The sequence below is a fragment of the Cetorhinus maximus genome, chromosome 1 (genome assembly GCF_964194155.1).
Source record: "Cetorhinus maximus chromosome 1, sCetMax3.hap1.1, whole genome shotgun sequence".
NCBI classification, from domain to species: Eukaryota; Metazoa; Chordata; class Chondrichthyes; order Lamniformes; family Cetorhinidae; genus Cetorhinus; species Cetorhinus maximus.
The window spans coordinates 62484949-62498446 of record NC_135879.1 but is presented as its reverse complement, the minus strand read 5'-3'; the positions used below and the strand labels follow the sequence as shown (position 1 = coordinate 62498446).

At 40.9% G+C, this 13498-nt stretch overlaps 1 protein-coding gene across 1 annotated transcript in view; it reads left to right on the top strand.

Moving 5' to 3' along the window:
- The window catches only part of lrba (LPS-responsive vesicle trafficking, beach and anchor containing), a 913498-nt gene that overhangs the window by 357585 nt on the left and 542415 nt on the right, over window positions 1-13498 (top strand). The window lies entirely within an intron of this gene.

The following is a 13498-nucleotide window of genomic DNA, read 5'->3' as shown; positions in this document are numbered from 1 at the left end:
ACATGGTCCTGCCTTAAAGAGATGCCTTAAAGAAGGCAAGCCGCACCAGTGCAGCGGTTGAGCATTTCAGCATTTAAGTGAGGCATTTAACTAGTTAAAGAGTGGGAACTAATTCTTCGATTGTAGGCACGGGGACCACAACGGGTCCTGACCCCTTTCCCAAGTAGGAGCTGGAATTACTATGGGGCACCAGTCATGGATGCTGGGCATTTAGTATCAGTGCATTAAAGGAGAATGGCTCAGAGAACTGTGAAGGTAGTAGCACACAGTAGCCGTTGAGAGTACAATGGTACCATACAGGAACACTTGTAGACACTGGAGTAGTTGTCGGAGAGCGGAGGGATGTGGAGTGACCCTACAGCATAGCACATGTCCAGGCTGTTGTCACATTGCTTCTAGAGGTAAGGGAGCCAAAATGTGGAGATGGAATGAGGAGCAAACACTTCCTCGGCCACTGCAGGCAATTGCACCTGAGGCTTGCAGAGATGTTGGACGAGGGGCAGGGAGAGAACATGGGCAATATCGTCCACATAAGGTATGCTGATAATGAATTATGCTCCTTCATCTAACAAAGTATCAGTGTTGCTGAAGGATATGTTTTTCAAGGTAGATGGTAGAGTTATGTGCACTGGTGCACCTTCTTTGTCATCGATCACATTGGCACCCCTGCCAGTAGCTGTCCAAGTGAATATGGCTCTGAACATCTTTGCCTCTGAATCCTTCCAAGGCCTGGCAGTTGACCTCACTGGCATCTCACAGTCGGCTGCCCATAACAGCACAAGGGAGGTGATGGGTGCCCTGTTTAAGGGGGTATTGGATTGCCTTGAGTTCACCAGTGATATGGCCACACAGGGACAGAGGAAAGTGGGATTTGTGTCCCTTGCAGGATTCCTTCAGGTGCAGGGTGTTGCCCAGTGCACACATGTGGTCATTAAAGCACCAGCAGAGCAGTCAGGGGTGTTCATTAACAAGAAGGGTTTCCATTCAATTTTCAGCAGGTGTTTGGCCACCAGAAGCATTTCCTCCAGGTCTGTGCACAGAATCCAGGCAGCTGTCATGACTCCTTCATCCTTAGGCAATTGCAGGTGCTGCAGATTGAGAGACTATATAGATGCCTGCTCAGGGACAATGGCTATCCGTTGATGAGATGGCTGCTGACAGCTATATGCAACCCTTTGACAGAAGCACAAAGGTGCTACAACCCCTCTCATCTCAGCACAAGGACCACCATCAAACAACCCAGTGGTCTGCTCAAGATGTGGTTCCACTGCCTGGATTATTTGGGGAGTGCTCTCTGGTATGCTTCTTCAAGGATGGCTTGGATTATGTGGCCTGCTGTGCTCTTCAAAACATGGCCCTCCAGAGAGGCGTGAACCTCAAAGAGAAGTGAAGGAGTGGCACACTTCCTCAGAGGAGGAGGACTAGCATGCCTCCAAAGCTGGTTGTGTTAGCAACACAGAAGTGTAGTATGAAGGGCGATAATTGTTTTTAACAAGGTAAAATTTGTTTCTTAATGGCAATTTGGTGAACACTTGGTGCACTTACAATTTTAAATACATACTTCAGAAAGATATAGACAAGTGAGTGAAATCAATAGGCATTTGGCAGATGCAGTTTAACATGAAACATAGAAATTGGAGTAGGCCGTTCAGTGCCTTGAGCCCCTTTTGCCATTGAATTAAATCATGGTCAAACTGCATCTTGACTTCATCTAATCACTTAGTTCAATAACCTTCAATGCCTAACAAAATTTTCAATTGTCCTAGGCCCAACAGCTTTTTGGCTGAGTTTTCCAGGTTTCCACCAGTGTTCGTTTTCATAATCGAAAATGACTATGACATCAAGTAGAATTAATTGAGTTAACTTTCAGGTGTGATGTGTTCAAAGATGAATTATCAGTCAAATTTGAGCACACAAAAAAAAATTGTTTCATGTTTTACATATTTGTTGTTGGTCTGGGAGAGGTACTTTGCAGCTCTTGACTTGTGAAGCTCATGTCTCCTGTTGTCAATGGAGCTCTTCTGTTTATAGGAGGTGGCGCCTTTGCTAATGAGACTGAGCCATATACAGCGATCCTGTGCAAGGCTTTCCCATGTTTCGGGGTGATATTGAAACGCTTCACTGTGACCTTCAGGATGTCTTAGAAGTGCTTTTTCTGGCCTCCATGTGAAAGTTTCCCTTCATATTGCTTGCCATAGAAGATCATCTTTGGCAAGTGTTCATCAGGCATTCTGGTAACATGCTTTTGCCCACCTTATCTGAGCTCTCTTCAGCAGGATGTGGATGCTAAATCTTATCGGTCAGGAAAGAATTTCATTATTAGGAACCTTATCTTGTCATCTGACCTGGAGTAGTCTCAACTAGCAAGTCATGTGGAAGTGATGTAGCTTGTTTGTCTGCTTGGAGTAAACTGTAAATGTCTCACAAGCATACAAGAGAGCGGGAAGGGCAATATCTTTTTATACCTTCACATTTGTTGAGAGACTAATTTCTCTTTGCTTCCAGAACACTTTTCGTATCTTGCCAAAGCCACCCTGGCCTTAGCTAATCTGGTGTTGACTTTGTTGTCAATATAAGCTGCTCTGGAAAGGCTGCTGCCAAGGCAGGTAAACTTGTCAACTGCTTCAAGCCTTTGACCATTGACTGAAATAGTTGGTTGGCTTTTCATCCTGCTTTTGTGGGTCAGGTTGGTACATGACTTCACTCTTTTTGGTGCTGACCGAAGCTATCACATGCAGATGAGAAGCAGTGCATGCTATGCTGCATTTCTAGGTCTGAACAGACATTTAGGGCACACTCATCAGCGAAAAGAAAGTCATGAGGTTAATCCTACGCAAACCTACCAGAACAAATAGTATACCAAAGAAAACCTCATCTTGCCATGGAAGACGAAACCAAAGCTAATCCCAAACTCCAGACTGCAAACTAGAAAGAACCTACAAACAATAGTCACAGACTTCAAACAGTCATGCTTTTGTCTGAGAAATGTTGATTTTCCAACTTTTTTCAAGCATGATAAATCTGTGGGTGATGGAAGGAAATGGTGGAACACAGTTCAGACAAGATCAGACAAACTCATGATCCTTTGTGATTTTAATGACAGAGTTTGCACAGACCATCAGACCTGAGACGGTAGGGAAAGACTAAGTTGATAACAATAATTTCCACCTTCTGCAGAAGACATGTGTAGAGAACGGCCTCATTACCAACACTGTGTTCCACCTGCCAAACTGAAACAAGACATCCTGGATTCAACCTCACACTAAGTACCGGCATCCAATTGATCTCGCTGTTGTTAGAAGGGCAGGAAAGATGTCATCAGAGTGACCAAAGCCATGCATGGAGCAGATTGTTGGACTGACCACAGACTCATTGGCTCAAAGCTCAACATCCCTTATTCAGCCAAGAGACACCCCAAGGGAAAAAGTCAATAAAAGAGACTTAACATCGATACTCAAAATGGATACTGAGAGGCAAAACTTCTCAGAAGATCTGGATTGCCAGCTATTTATCTCTCACAACATGGAGGATGACTGAATAGCCTTCAGAAACCTGATGCACTCTAATGCCTTAGAATATCTGGGAACAACCACTCATGAGCACCAGGGCTGGTTTGATGAAAACAATGAGGTGATTCACACTCTGCTGGATGAGAAACACCATTCATTAGCTTCAAAAAAAAGTCTGCCTTCATCAACATCTGTAAAATCATCCAATCAAAGCTTAAAGAGATGCAGGATCGCTGGCTAAGCAAAAAGGCACAAGAAATACTATCACATGCAGATATTAAATGCTTTCATGATGCTCTCAAGACAATCTAAGGTCTATAGGCTTCCAGAAATTTCTCTATCCTTGGCATTGCCAAAATCAGACAGATTACAGAGAAAGCCAGAACAGAATGGCGTTTCTCATCCAGCAGATTGAAAATCATCCCATTATTTTCAACAAACCAGCCCTGGTGCTTACGAATGTTAGGTCTCAGATGTGTTGAATTGACCCTCAATGATGAGGTAATTGTCTGCTTGCCCCAAACTGATGTTAACATATAATTTGCCGATACCCTCAACAAAGCTGAGATCATGATCAATCTCCTGTCGAGCGGCAAGGTACCAGGGTCAGATGCAATACCAGGTGAAATATACAAGTCAGGAGGCACAATACTCACTGACAAACTCACCTAACTATTCCAGGTAATGTGGAACTAGGAAGTAATTCCTCAAAGTCAAAGATACATCAACTGCCCACCTTCACAAAAGGAAGGGAAATCGTTGAGCTTTCGGCAGCCACTGAGGAATCTCCCTACAGTACATTGCTTGGAAAAAACTTGGAAGAATCCTGCAACATTGTTTGATGCTGCACCTTTTGCCAGAGAGTCAATGTGGCTTCAGAAAAGGTTGCGTTACAGTTGACATGGTGTTTGCTGACTGTCAGCTCCCAGAGAAATGCCAAGAGCAGAACTGTAACTTGTACTCAGTATTTGTGGATTTGCCGAAAGCCTTTGACACTGTTAGTTGTGAGGGCCTATGGAAGATCATGGCAAACTATAGCTGTCCAGAAAAATGTATCACTGCACTACGGCATTTCCACAATGGCATGCTTGCTTGTGTCCTGGATAGTGGAGAGTCTTCTGATGCCTTCCCAGTGAAGCAGGGCTGTGTGTTGGCCCCTACCTATTCAGCATGATGTTCTCTGCCATCGCCTCTGAAGCAGTATGTTAGCAAAAGCAGCATTCATATTGGATATCTCACAGTCTTCAATTTGTGGAGACAACAAGCCAAAACCAAAATGGTGAGCTTTCTGTGGTTGGAAATGTCTTGGAGTGCCATTTTGTCTTTGACTTAAATTATATTTTTTTCATGTACTTTTGAAATAGCTAGATATATTGCAAGTAATCTTCCCTTTCCAAATTTCAAAATGAAAGATGGGAAGCAAATTGCCTATCGGCATCAGACTAGGCTGGTTGGTCTGAAAATTAGTTTGGATACGGGAATCCTTTTGCAGGTTTGTATGTGGTCAAGTCATTAGCAGACACTTGGAATCAAGACAGCATGCAAGTACCTGGTTATTAATATTTTATGTCCTAATCCCTATCTTTGATTCTGGATGATTGGCAATTCTAATGAAACCATTAGACTGAATAAGTACTTGAAATTTCTTTTTCAGTCTTTAGATTTAGCAGAAAACCTGAAAGTGGATGAACTTAAATTATCTGCTGCACATGAACATGTGGAATGTGCATCAAGACAAATCTGACTGTTTCATCTAAGTGTCTTTTTGCACACTAAACTCTAAGAAATATCTTGCAAGTACAGTACTTTAACCTCTATGGATTAATTCAGGGGTCGGAAAGTACTTCTCACAAAGGTTAGAGGAAACGTTGAACTCTTTTCCTCACTGCCCGCACTCCTCGCTCCCCTCTCCCCCACCCACCCACCCACCGCAGTGCAAAAGCTGCTGAGGCTATGTCAATTAAAAATGTCAAGACTGAAATAGATTTTCATTAGACAAGTGTGTTAAGGGACATTGAAACAAGGCAGGTAAATGGAGTGAAGATACAGATGAGACATGGTCTATTCTAATTGAATGGTGGAAGAGGCTCGAGAGGCATTCTTCTGTTCTTGTGTTTCTATGATTCTAATATCATTGTTTTTAGTATTACATTGATATACTGTCTTGCTTCATTATTTGGTTTCTGTGCATTTGCTCATATGAAAATAAGTGTAACTAGTACTTTCAGTCTGTAAAAGGACCTGTATACAATGTCTTTCGGGGCGAGAAACCTCCGCACAGCAGGCCGCACATTTTCTTGGCGGGGCATTGCCTGGTATCAATAATATAATTGAGGACAAGACACTTCTGCAACCTTTCGTCCACCTTCACAGCTTCTTGTCCTTGACCTGTTCAATTCACCATTCACCATTAAAGGATTTTGTTTTAGCCTGTAAACATTAGTCAGCAATGATAGTATTTACAAACATTCTGGAGGAAGCAGAATGGACATTCTGTGTCATTTCCTCGGTTGTTATCATGTGTTATTGGTCTATTGTTTATTTTGTTTTAAATGCTGTGCTCAAAATGGAAAGCAACCTGATCAATTTAAAAACTCCTTTACAAACTTTTACATCTACAAAATTCAAACAACCAGTGAGTCAAGAAGGAAACATAAAAAGAGTTCAGTTGCTTGTGCATGCTAATTAGAATTCAGGTTGCATGTTTGGATTTCTGCACGTAGGAAGGTCGGTCTGTTTGTGGAAGTTGCCTTTGAGCCAAAACCTTTTGAGAAAAAAATCCTAATGATAGATGTTGCAGTGTGAGGCGGATGCATCAAAGCAATATTTTGTAGTAATTAGCATTGTACTATAAATTATGTACATGTAAAATGATTATGCTCACAAGGCTAAAAGCAAAAAACTGCGGATGCTGGAAATCCAAAACAAAAACAAAAATACCTGGAAAAACTCAGCAGGTCTGGCAGCATCTGCGGAGAGGAACACAGTTAACGTTTTGAGTCCGAATGACCCTTCAACAGAACTAAGTAAAAATAGAAGAGAGGTGAAATATAAGCTGGTTTAAGGGGGGGTGGGTGGGACAAGCTCTAATTTCTGCTCACTGCCCAGTGACCATGCTTGGGCTCCCGACCCAAGTTCAGCCCTGAAGATTGGTGAACAGAATGAGGTGCCAGAGGGCACCTAGCATCTGTGAAATTGTAACTCAGTAAGGAGTGAAAAACTTCAGAAGGGGAGCAAAGTAAGCATAAAATCAGGAACTATTTTTCGGAAAAAGTACTTGCAACATGGAAAACTGTTCAACCTGCTTTTAAAATACAAAGTTGCCATACCCATACTTCTCGAGGTATTCAGTTCAAAAAGATGGAAATATCTTACATTTATATGGCACCACAGGACATTCCAAAGTGCTTTATATTGAAGTGTAATCACTGTTATAATGACATTAAGAGGTGCACGGTCAGTGAGTGCACGGTCAGTGAGGGGAGACTTCGGCTTGAGTGAGACAGAGACTGAGTGAGTATATTTGGGACAAAAACAAAAAATGCTGGAAAAAATCAGCAGGTCTGATGGCATATGTGGAGAGAGAGACAGAGTTAACGTTTCAAGTTCGAGTATATTTGGGAATTTGTTTCAAAGTGGGAATTCGGCGTATAGGGGCAAAGAGGTGCTTTAGGTAAGGTTTACTGCAAGAAGTAAAGCGTGCTGAATGAAGAGTTTAGTGAAGGGCAGGGAGGAGGTGCTTTTTTTTTTTTGCTTCTACTCTTTTTCAGCCTCTAGTATTTGATTTCCACTTTGCAGCAGAAGGAGCAGGTAAACCAGTAACTGGTATTATTAGTTTTATCAGTATTGTAAGTACTGTATTGTTTTATCAGTATTGTAAACTTTACTGGCAGTGCCAAAACCTATTGGGAAGTATAAGTTTTATTAATATTACTTAATTAACAATTAATTAATTAGCACATATTGGAGATGGCAGGGCAAGTGATGTGTTGCGATTGCAGGATGTGGGAACTTCTGGATACCAGTGTGATCCAGGGCAAACGCATCTGCAGTAAGTGTTTACGGCTGTAGGAACTTCAACTCCGAGTTATTGAGCAGGAGGCTGAGCTGCAGACACTGCAGCATATCAGGGAGGGGGAAAGTTACCTGGACACTTTATTCCAGGAAGTGGTCATACCCCTTAGGATGGAGTCTTCTGATTTGGTCAGTGGTCAGGGATAGGAGAGTATGACTGCAAGTGAGGCAGGTAAGAGGACCCAGAGGGCAGGGGTGCAGGAGCCTCAGCCCTTGCAATTGTCCAATAGGTTTGAGGATTTTTTCAGCTTGTTTGGATGAGAGTGGGAGCTTCAGGGTGGGAGAGCTAACTGGCTATGGCACTGTGGTACAGGAAGCCATTTAAGCAGGGGAGAGTTACAAGGAATGTAGTGGTAGTAGGGGACAGTGTAGTCAAGAAGGATTGACACCGTTCTCTGCAGCAAAGAATGAAAGTCAGACAGCTGTGTTGCCTGCCTGGTGCCAGGGTTCATGACATCTGCTCGGGACTGGAGATGAATTTGCAGTGGGAGGGGGAGGACCCTGTTGTCGTGGTCCATGTTGATACCAATAACATAAGCAGGGCAGAGAAGGAGGTTCTGCGTAGTCAGCATGAGGAGCTTGGCATCAAAATAAGAAGCAGATCCTCAAAGGCCATTACCTCTGAATTATTACCTGAACCACATGCAAATTGGCATAGGACAAATGAGATTACGGAGGTGAATGTGTGGCTCAAAGCTAAGTTGTGGGGGCAAGAGTACAAATTTGGGAAGATGTGGTAAACCAAAGAGTAGAGACAAGGCAAAAGAGAAAGGTATAATTACGGGAAGTGGAAAAACAGACCATGACTGGAAGGGATAGAGAGTACAAATCTAACAGTAAATCAACAGATGAGACTAGAGGTTATCAAAAGAATACCAGGATAAAACTCAAGACTCTGTATTTGAATGCACAAAACATTCAAAACAAAACAGATGAACTGAGAGTGCACACAGAAATAATTAAGTATGATTTGATAGCCACTACAGAGACATGGCTGCAGGAGGACATGGATTGGGACCTGAATATTAAAGGGTATAAGACATTTAGGAACGACAGGAAGTGAGGAAAAGGTGGAGAGGTGACCCTATTAGTTAATTATGGTATTAGCACAATACAGAGGGATGACCTAAGTTCAGGAAACCAGGATGTGGAAACAGATTGGGTAGAGATGAGAAATGGTAAAGGCAAGAATTCACTTGTGGGAGTCGTGTATAGGCCCCTAATAGTAACCACATGGTAGAATGGAACATAAACGAAGAAATAAAGGGAGCTTGTCCGAAAGGCACGGCGATAATCATGATTTTAATCTACATATAAACTGGAAAAGTCAGATGGGCAAAGGTAGCCTAGATGAGGAGCTCCTAGAATGTTTCTGGGATAGTTTCTTAGAACAGCATGTTCTGGAGCCAACCAGAGACCAGGCTATACTAGACCTGGTATTGTGCAACGAGATGGGATTAATTAATGATCTCATAGTGAAGGCGCCCCTAGATGGCAGTGACCATAATATCCTTGAGTTTTACATACAGTTTGAGGGAGTGAAGAGTGGATCCAAGACTATGTTTTTAAACTTAAATAAGGGCAATTATGAGGGCATGAATGCAGAGCTGGCTAAAGTGAATTGGCAAATTAGGTTAAGGGATCGGTCAATAGAGGTGCAGTGGCAAACATTAAGGAGATGTTTCAGAATACACAGAATAGATACATTCCAACGAGCAAGAAAATGCCCAAGGGATAGACACACTATCTCTGATTAACTAGAAAGGTTCAAGATAGTATCGAACTTAAAGAACAAGTATATAATTGTGCAAAGATAGGTGGAAGGCCAGATGATTGGACAGAATAGATGACTAGACATAATATAAGGAAAAGCAAAGGATGACCAAAAGATTAGTAAGGAGGGAAAGATTATAGTATGAAAGAAAGCTAGACAGAAATATGAGAACAGATAGTAAGAGTTTCTATTAATATTTTTAAAAGAAACAAGTTAACAAAGAGAGCATTGGTCCTATAGAAAGTGAGTCCGGAGAATTGATAATGCAAAACAAGGAAATGGGAGATGAATTGAACAGGTATTTTGCATCAGTCTTCACTATAGAGAGTACAAGTAACATCCCCGGAAGCAGCTATAAATCAGGAAATGGAAGGGAGGGAGGAACTCAGGAAAATTACAATCAGCGGAGAAGTGGTACTCAGTAAATTGTTGGAGCTGTGGGCTGACAAGTGTCCAGGCCCGGATGGACTTCATCCCAGGGTCTTAAAAGAAATGGCTAATGAGATAGTTAATTCATTGGTTTTAATTTTCCGAAACTCCCTAGATTTGGGGAAGGCCCCCACTAGATTGGAAGATAGCAAATGTAACTTTTTTATTCAAAAAGGGAGGAAGGTAGAAAGTGGGAAACAACAGGCCAGTTAGCTTAACATTTGTCATATAAAAAATGGTAGAAGCTCACATTAAAGAAGCTATAGTAGGGCACTTGGATAAATTCATGGTAATCAGGCAGTGTCAACATGGCTTTGTGGAAGGGAAATCATGCTTAACCAACTTAATGGAGTTCTTTGAGGGAGTAACATGTGCTGTGTAGAACAGGAAACGGATGGATGCACTGTACTTAGATTTCCAGGTGGCATTTGATAAAGTGTCGCGTCTAAGGTATTGTGGAAAATAAAAACTCATGACAGAGAGGGTAACATATTGGCATGGATAGAAGATTGGCTGCTAACAGGAAGCAGAGAGTAGGCATAAATGGGTCTTTTTCAGGTTGGCAAGATGTAACAAATGGTGTGCCACAGGGATCAGTGTAGTGACTTCAACTGTTTACAATTTGTATAGACGACTTGGATTGTGATGAAAGTATAATAATTTTCATAATTTTCTGGTTTATTGTGAAGTAGGTATATGGGGATAAGTATAGTTGGGTCTTTGTGTGATCTAATTACATTTGGAGTCAAGTAGACTGCAAGTTTGAAATCATCAAAAGAAGCTAAGTGCTTGACATGCTAATGAGTAAACATGGATGCTGGCTTAGCACGTAAGGTGCGAAAGAAATTTGCATTTTAGATAAATGAAGAGATTTGGATTTTAAAGGGATCTTAGTCTGTTTACAACTAGCCAGATAAGCAAGGCTAAGGAATGTGTTTATTTTTCGCAAAGGTTTACTGACTATATATTGGCAACATGAAAGTTTTTATATTATGAGGAAGATACAGTTTCAAAGACATATGGAACAATAGAATTTACATCTTAAAAAGAGAGAAACATAAATAAAGGAGAATGAAAGGCTATGTGTCTGAAGGCCATGTAAGGTCTAACAGGAGTGTGTGAAATAGCCTTAATGAAGTGTCCAACATTTGTGCATAAGTCTATATAACAAAACTGAAGTTGGGAAAAAGCCATTTGGGATTCCGCTGTAAAGTGGGCATCGTGTTAATTTGCTGGTTCTGTTTTAATTCTAATACCTATTTTGGGCCATTGCCTTGAAGGGGGTGCAGCTGGGGGTCAGGTTAATTAGGAATTTTAGGAGCTATTATAGTAGTAAGTAATTCTCGTCTTAAGTGTGTGCTTGACATATTTCATTTTGATAAATTAATTTAATTCTTAAAATCTTTGAAGGTCTTGGTGCACTTATTACTTCTGAATTCAGTGCACACATTTCATAATAAATACAAATTGCAAAACCATTGTGATAGTGTGATCAAGTTTCCCTCATGGACTTGGTCCGCCTGGCACACGTCATCTGTCGCGTCATAACAGGATGAAGGGATTGATGGAATGGTTACCAAATTTGCCTCTTAGCACAAAGATGGGTAGGAAAGTAACTTGTAAAAAGGACATAAGGAGGCCACAAAAAGATATAGATAGGCCAAGTGAGTGGACAAAGATCTGGCAAATGGAGTATTATGTGGGAAAATGTGAAATTGTCCATTTTGGCAGGAAGAAAAAAAGAGAAGCAAATCTAAATTGTGAGAGATTACAGAGCTCTGAGATGCGGAGGGACCTTGGTGTCTTAGTGCATGAATTGCAAAAGGCTAGTAGGTAGGTACAGCGTGTAATTGGGAAACCTAATGGAATGTTATAATTTATTGCGAGGGGAATTGAATACAAAAGCCAGGGAGGTTATGCTTCAGTTACACAGAACACTAGTGAGACCTCATCTGGGGTATTATGTACAGTATTGGTCACCTTATTTAAGGATGGATGTAAATGCATTGGAAACAGTACAGAGAAGGTTTACCAGGCTAATACCTGGAAATGGTTGGGTTGTCTTAAGAGGAAAGGTTGGACAGGCTAGGTTTGTATCCGCTGGAGTTTAGAAGAGTAAAAGGCAAGTTGATTGAAACATATAAAATCCTGAGGGGACTTGACAGGGTGGATGTTTCTTGTTGGAGACGCTAGAATTAGGGGTCATGACTTAAAAATAAGGGGTCACCCATTTAAAATAGAGATGAGGCGAAATTGTTTCTCTCAGGGTCATGAGCCTTTGAAACTTACTTCTTGAAAAGGTGGCGGAAGCAGAGTCTTTGAATATTTTTAAGGTAGAGGTGGATAGACTTTTGGTAAGCAAATGGGTGATAGGTTGTCGGGGGTAGGTGGGATGCAGATTTAAGGTTACTATCAGATCAGCCATGATCTTATTAAAAGGCGGAGCATGCTCGAGGGGCTGAATGGCCTACTCCTGTTCCTTGTTCCTATGTATCGTATGTCATGTTGTATAATATAATGAGCTATCTCACCTGGCATAATGAATGGCACTTAATAGATGTGGCTTTGTTGTAGAAATTCCATTTTGCTGTGCTCCCAGTTGGAGAGGAAACGTAGAAATTTGAGAGTTAAGAGTATTGGAAATGATGTAGAACCTTAGATATTCTTGCTGTGTAAATTCCACTTTTTTTCATTACTAAAGGAGCTGATCATTTTTAACTCCCTTGTAGCTGGGCCCTGTCAAAGAGCTCATCTTTCATAGAGAAGGTGCAACTTGTGATTAAATGCTGAATTTTAATAGACAAAAGCATAATATAAATGGATAATTGTATGTGGAAGCATTTTAAGTGACACTCATAGAAGTTATTCTTGAACATGTGGCACAATGTAAAATTATTATATTCTGTATTGTTTATCTATTGAGTAGTTTTGTAGTTTCTATGCTTAGTAAGATCCCACAAAGGGCAATGAAATAAATAGTTAGATCCTTTGTTTTCATTGTAGGGTAAGGGATAAATGTTGTCAAGGTCAGCTGGAGAACACTCCTGCTCTTCTTAGATTAGTACCATGGGATCTTTTATATTCACGTGAGAAAGTAGATGAGGACTCAATTTAACATCCAATGCAAAAGATGGAATTTCAGCCTTGTACTATTTGCTAAAGTCTCTGAAGTGGGACTTGAACCTCAGTTTTCTAGCTCAGGTGAAGTGCTAACATACTGCCAGTGTTGTGCATATAGCTAACTAGGATGGATGAATTGACTGCAAAATGTGAGCACCATAAAAGAGAAAAATATAATCGCTTTGTGCACTTTTATTATGTGGATTCAATTGTATCTTATATGTACAGTTCTCTTTTTTTGATTTGTTGATGTAAGATAATGAGATTCAAATATGGCATGAAACGTTTCTGAATCACATCAATTTACAATTTAGTAATAGGTATGAATTTATTGACTCAGTTAATTGCATCTAACAACCCATCTCTCTGAAGTGCTAAAATATGATTTCCGGCACTTTAGCAGCATTAGTGGTCATGTCTGAGGCTTTTAGCTTGTTTTTTTTTTCAGTACCACTGGGAGATGGCTACCTCAGCCCTTTATATATTGCACATCAAATTGTTTTATTGTTCTTGTAATGTGTGTACATACAGTGTTGAAGTATTAAATTAGTCATGAAAGACATTGACCATTAAGCTCTTCCAGAGCGATTAA